The sequence below is a fragment of the Benincasa hispida genome, chromosome 5, assembly GCF_027475165.1.
Source record: "Benincasa hispida cultivar pf3 chromosome 5, pf3_genome.v1.1, whole genome shotgun sequence".
NCBI classification, from domain to species: Eukaryota; Viridiplantae; Streptophyta; class Magnoliopsida; order Cucurbitales; family Cucurbitaceae; genus Benincasa; species Benincasa hispida.
Genome location: NC_143482.1, coordinates 49,393,302 through 49,400,452, shown reverse-complemented (window position 1 = coordinate 49,400,452; position 7,151 = coordinate 49,393,302).

Sequence of the window (7,151 nt, the reverse complement as noted above, 5' to 3'; positions counted from 1 at the left end):
TTTGTCTTTCCAACTTCGGGAGCATAATGATTCCAATCTTTGAGGTCTGAAAATAGAGGGTCACACTTACGAGAATTACTAAGTGTTAGTAAATTCTTGACCAAAGCAGCGATAACTAAGTTACTATAGGAATAAGAGTTATTCAGGTGATAGTATCAAGTCAAGATAGTCTTAGTTCAAAAAAGGAATAATCGATTGCCCTTCGATGGAGGTTACTCTAAATTTTTGAAATATCGTTGCAAAATATAATAATGAAGGGTACATTATTAGTTTTTTTGCTAAACTTGATTGGATTTAAAACATTAATGTTTTTTATTAAAAAGGATATGTTTTTCTTTTCAACATGACTAGCTCTTTAGTTCAACTATTAGCTTCCGAAAAACTTAATAGCGACAACTACTCAACATGGAAAACAAATTTGAATTCAACACTAGTAACAGATGACCTGAGATTTGTCTTAACTGAGGAATGTCCTCAGGCCTCTGCCTCGAAAGAAGCACAAGGTAAATATGATTTACTAGTTGCTGAAACATGTTTAGTGGAGTTTGATACCTAAACTTGGATATTAGATTCATGAGCCACTAATCATATTTGCTTCTCTCTTCAGGAAACTAGTTCCTGGAAAAAACTTGAAGAAGGCGAGATCACCTTCAAGATTGGAACATGAAAGGTTGTCTCGGCCCAAGTAGTGGGAGACTTGAAGTTGTTTTTCAACGATAGATATATCATACTTAAAGATATTTTGATACTCCTAAAATGAGATGGAATTTCATATTTATCACATGTATATTGGAACAAATGTATAAAATATCTTTTGAAGTTAATGAAGCGTTCATTTTCAGAAAAGGTATTTAAATTTGTTCTTGCTATACTTGAAAACAACTTATATAAGTTAAGACCAACTAAAGCAAAATTTTTCTTAAATATTGAGATGTTTAGAACAGTCGAAACTCAGAATAAAAGACAAAAAGTTTCTTCTAATGCCTATCTATGGCACTTGAGACTTGGCCACATAAATTTCAAAAGGATTGGGAGATTGGTTAAGAATGGACTCCTAAATCAGTTAGAAGACAATTCTTTACTTCCATGAGAGTCTTGTCTTGAAGGAAAAATGACTAAGAGGTCTTTTACTGGAAAAGGTCTCAGAGCCACAATACCCTTAGAGCTCGTACATTCGGACCTCTGTGGACCGATGAATGTCAAAGCTCGAGGTGAGTATGAATATTTCATCTGTTTTATTGATGATTATTCAAAGTATAGTCATATTTACCTAATGCATCACAAGTCTAATTCTTTTGAAAAGTTCAAAGAATATAAGGCTGAGGTTGAGAACCAGTTAGGTAAAACAATTAAGACACTACGATCAGATCGAGGTAGGGAGTACATGGACTTAAGATTCCAAGACTATATGATAGAACACGGAATCAAGTCACAACTCTCTGCACCTAATATGCCTCAGTAGAATGGTGTATCTGAAAGAAGAAATAGAACCTTGTTGGACATGGTTCACTCAATGATGAGCTTTGCTGAGTTACCTGATTCTTTTTGGAGACATGCATTAGAAACTGCTGTCTATATTTTGAATAACGTTCCCTCTAAAAGTGTTTCAGAAACACCTTATGAGCTATGGAAAGGGCGTAAAGGCAGTTTACGTCACTTTAGGATTTGGGGATGCCTGGCACACATGTTGGTACAAAATCCTAAAAAATTGGAACATCGTTCAAAACTATGCCTATTTGTAGGTTATCCAAAAGAAATAAAAGGTGGTATATTTTATGATCCTCGAGAGAATAAGGTATTTGTATCGACAAATGCCACATTCTTAGAGGAAGACCACATAAGAAGTCATCAACCTCGCAGTAGACTAGTATTGAATGAAATTTCTAAAGACGCTATAGATAGAACTAGTTCATCTACTAAAGTAGTAGATAAAACTAGTATATCTTGTTAGTCACATCCTTCTCAAGAGTTGAGAATGCCTCGACGTAGTGGGAGGGTTGTTTATCAGCCTGACCGTTACTTGGGTTTAATAGAAACATAAGTCGTCGTACCTGATGACGGCATAGAGGATCCATCGACCTATAAACAGGCGATGAAAGATGTGGTCCGTGATCAGTGGGTCAAAGACATGGACCTCGAAATGGAGCTTATGTACTTCAATTCTGTTTGGAAACTTATAGATCAACCAAATAATGTAAAATCAATTGGTTGTAAGTAGATCTACAAGAGAAAACAAGACCAAGTCGGTAAAGTACAGACTTTTAAGGCTCGACTTGTGGCAAAGGGTTATACCCAGAGAGAGGGAGTGGACTATGAAGAAACTTTCTCTCCCATTGCCATGCTTAAATCGATTAGAATACTCTTATCCATTGCCGCCTTTTATGACTATGAAATTTGGCAGATGGATGTCAAGACAACCTTTCTAAACGGCGATCTTAAGGAGAGTATCTATATGGCTCAACCAGAGGGGTTTATTGCACAGGGTCAAGAACAAAAGGTTTGTATGCTTCAAAAATCCATTTATGGGTTAAAACAAGCTTCTAGATCTTGGAATATAAGATTTGATACTGCGATCAAATCTTATGGCTTTGTACAGAATATTGACGAGCCTTGTGTTTACAAGAAGATCGTCAATTCTACTATAGTGTTCTTAGTTTTATATGTTGACGATATTCTACTCATTGGGAATGAAGTAGGTTACCTAACTGACATCAAGAAATGGCTAGCAACGCAGTTCCAAATGAAAGATTTGGGAAATGTGCAATATGTTCTCCGGATTCAAATTATTCGGAACTGCAAGAACAGAACACTAGCCATGTCTCAAGCAACTTATATAGACAAAATGTGTCTAGGTATAAGATGCAGAATTCCAAAAGAGGTATGTTACCTTACAGATATGGAATTCATTTTTCAAAGGATCAATGTCCTAAGACACCTCAAGAGGTTGAGGATATGAGACGCATTCCCTATGCTTCCGCAGTAGGGAGCCTGATGTATGCAATGTTATGTACCAGACCTGACATATGCTATGCAATAGGGATAGTCAGTAGGTATCAGTCCAATCTTGGATATCAACATTGGACTGCCGTTAAAAATATCCTCAAGGAGAACAAGGAACTACATGCTCGTGTATGGTACTAAGGATTTGATCCTTACTGGATACACTGACTCTGGTTTTCAAACCGATAAGGATACAAGAAAATCTACATCGAGATCAGTGTTCATTCTAAATAAAGGAGCAGTAGTATGGAGAAGTGTGAAGTAAAACTGTATTGCGGACTCCACAATGGAAGCTAAATACGTAGTTGCATGTGAAGCAGCAAAGGAAGCAGTATGGTTAAGGAAATTCTTAACAGATTTGGAAGTCGTTTCAAATATGCATCTGCTTATCACCCTATATTGTGATAATAGTGGTGTAGTTGCAAATTCAAGAGAACTAAGAAGCCACAAGCGCGACAAGAATATTGAGCGCAAATACCATCTTCTCCGGGAGATTGGAGACATTATAGTAACCCAGATATCTTCTAAGCAAAACATTGTTGATCCTTTTATAAAGGCCCTCACGGCTAAGTGTTTGAAGGTCACCTACAGAGTCTAGGTTTACGAAGTTTATAAACTAGGACAAGTGGGAGAACTTTTGGTTATATGCCCTAGTTTATTGTATTCATATGTTTATTGTACTCATATGTTTCTCACTTAAATTCAACATTGTGACACTTCACTAGGAGTTTTAGTCCAAGTGGGAGTTTGTTGGATTTTATGTCCTAAAACTCGTAGTTTATAAATTAATAAGGTTGTTAAGTTGGCAATTTGGCTACTCTCACCCATACTAATCAAAGGACCACCCTCATAGGCAGAAGTTCCCAAAACACTCAGGATTAAGGTCATGTCATCTATGGTCATTTTAGTAAAATGTAAGTCTCATTTATCAACAGCGTTATATAAAGAGACTAATCATCTCGTGATCCAGTCTTATACAAACTCTTTGTATAGGACACCCCCGCTCGCATGTCTCCACATGAATGGTCAGGATCAGACCATTTGTAGCACGTTACAACATTTGTAACTATCTACAAGGCGGGTCGTATCCGTAGTGTCACTAGGATAAGGTATCCCTCTTTTATCCTTATACTACAGACCATTTAGGTCATTACTTAAGGCATGATCCACTTGTATATCTCATATTCATGCTTAAGTTTACATGAAATAACAACGGATCTTAGTTTATTGGATATGAGTGAATGCAAATAAAATAACATTTATTTTATTAATAACAATGTGTACAAAATTGTTTCCAAACTACGAGACTCCGGGAGAATTAGAACACCAACCCAACACATACAGCGTTACTAAATGATTGAGTAAAGTGTTTACTCTATTATGTAGGCGATCACAAGGATTTGATACGCAATCAAGGAGACACGTTCTTCGCCAGGCGGTTCAAGACCCATTCGCCTGTTTGAACCAGAGACTCATTGTTCTTTGTAATAGTTAGCTTTGTTTTTTTAGAATTTGAGGCTAATTATCCTGGTTCATCAACTTTTATTTAATATACATGAGATGTACGTTTGTTTATATGCCATAGTGTATGACTTATAGATATAAAACCCACCTTAGTTTATGCATTTTATTCATGCATCATATATTATAAGTTTATAATATAGTTATTGGCATGATGAAACTAAAAGAAAGCATGCTCATGCATCATGAAATATAAGCGTTATATTTATGCATACATTAAGCATATTCATGCATCATCTTTATATTATAAGAGTTATAATATAAGGGTGTATGAGAGTATGTATGTTTGGTTCATTGCTTTGTTATATAAGTGTTATTTAAAAGTAGCAATGAATGAACAATGCATGGAGCATAACACTTAGGCTTATTTATAAGAGTTATGAATGTCTTGTATGTGTTGCTTTGCATTGTGAATGGTTTTAGTTGTTTCTGTTATAAGTGTTATAATGGAAATTAGAACTAAAATCAATAAGAAATAGTTGCATGCGAACTTAGGTGAACTCATGTTTTAAAAGGGTTTTAAAATTGAATTGAGATAGACCTAAGTTCCTGGTTCTAATGCGATTAGATACCTAAGTTTAATCTTTTAAATTGATTTAATAGGATTAAATTGATTTTCATAAAAGATTAAATTTGTATTAAATCTATCTATAAGGACCTTTTGTCTAAGGCGGGTTCTGTCTAGGCTAGGGTATTTAAGCTGACAAAAATGGAACACTCCTACCTGGAAACCTACCTAGAAAGGTGATAACCTGTAGAAATACAAGTTATTTTTGCTCTTAAGTTGGAACAACTAAGGTTTTTAATGATAGATTCTCCTTATTTTTAGAAGAAACACGTGGATTTATTCAAACATTAGCAAACTCATGCAAAAGAAGTTTTATTACTAAATATCGTGGTATTAACGCATTGTATTGCAGGATTTCAATGCAATGATTAACGCTAACGCATTAGACAAGTGCCGCAGGAAAAGCTCTAACACATGGGCCATGCGTCGGAGGGAGTTCAACGCAGAGAATATTCATTGCTCTAGACTGATTGTGTCACATCACCACTTGCAAGTATAGGCACCTGCAGCAGGCAGCGTCTGAAAAGCTTCCACGCAACAGGTGGCGTCTAAAAAGCTTACAAGAGTCAGAAGGTTAATCAGGGCATGGACTTTAATGCTGCCCATTCACCAAGTGGACGTGACCAACGCCTATAAATAGATGAAGTCCCTCCAGAGTCAAGAAGTTCAGAAATTATCAAGATCCTTACTCTCTGTATATTGTAGTCATAGTTTTAGTTCTTAGAAGTTGTGCTGTGGTGCTAGACGATCAGAAGGGTTGAAAACCACCACTACCACCGGTCAGGGAGCGGAGAAAGTTACTCTTGAGAAAGACACTTCATCAAATTCCTATACAAGTGATTGTACACAACGAGATTGAGCCAAAGAAATACAAGAGATTGTATTCTTTAGCTTGACTCAACTTCCTTCATCTCATTTATCGTTTTTATTTCATTTGATTAAATATTGCTTTTGTAAAGACTCTCTGTTTCTTTATAAAATTCATATATTTGATCCATCATACTTGCCATTGTTTATTTGTTGTTTATGTTGAATGCATTAATACTTTATGCCAAACTTCATTCCAACGCTCAAGCCAACTTGACAAATTGGTAAAAAGAATCTTTAACTTAGATTATTCGAGAGAATAACTAAGTTGCATCAAGTAGGATGCCTAGTACAGTTAGAGATAGACTTACTGGTGTCTATTGCATTATGTGTTAGACGCATGCATCCTAGAGATAGGTTTTGTATGTTATTCGCATTGAGAAATGTTGAATAAAGTCTAACGCATGAACAAAAGATAAGCAAATCACTCCATCTCATCCACATCACATCCTGGTTTGTGTACATTCATCTTAGATCGACGCATCCACTTACATTAAACTCCATTCTCACATGATCCATCACTAACTACCCAACTCTTTTGCATCTCTTGCATAGGCACAACAATTTAGTGTAAATAACACATTTCTCACATTTATTTAGGAAAACCCCTACAGTAGATACAATGCAAGGTCTGCGTTTGGTTAACTGAATCCCTGAGTTCGACCCTGGACTTACCAGGAACCTAAATTAGATTTATACTTGGGTCTGGTTTAGGAAAACTTGAACGTCATTAGAAAGAGTTATGTGCGTTCTGTTGCGTATATCTGACGCTCCAATGCGCTACATTTACTTAAACGCATCAAAGCATAAACGCATCACTTACACTTAGAACTTATTCTTCCAATTTAGTTTATACAATACACTCCTAGAACGAATCACGATAGCAATGAACAAGTTTTTGGCTCCGTAGCTAGGGATTCAGAAACAAAACTAACAAAAAATTTCGTTTGTATCTGTTATAGGAAAACAAGTGGGCTATTTCTTTGCAAAATTGTGCACTTCGGTCGAGGGAGTATTACAAGTTAAGTCTAAGCTTGTGAACGTTTATGAGCAGGTAGAGAACTCCTAAACTCAGATACGACCCCGAGATTGAAAGGACCTTCCAGCGTAGGAACCGATTTAACCGTCGTCAGAGGTTGAGGCAGCAATTTCTCAGACAGCAGAACAGACAACAAGCAATGGCAGAAGAAAAAGC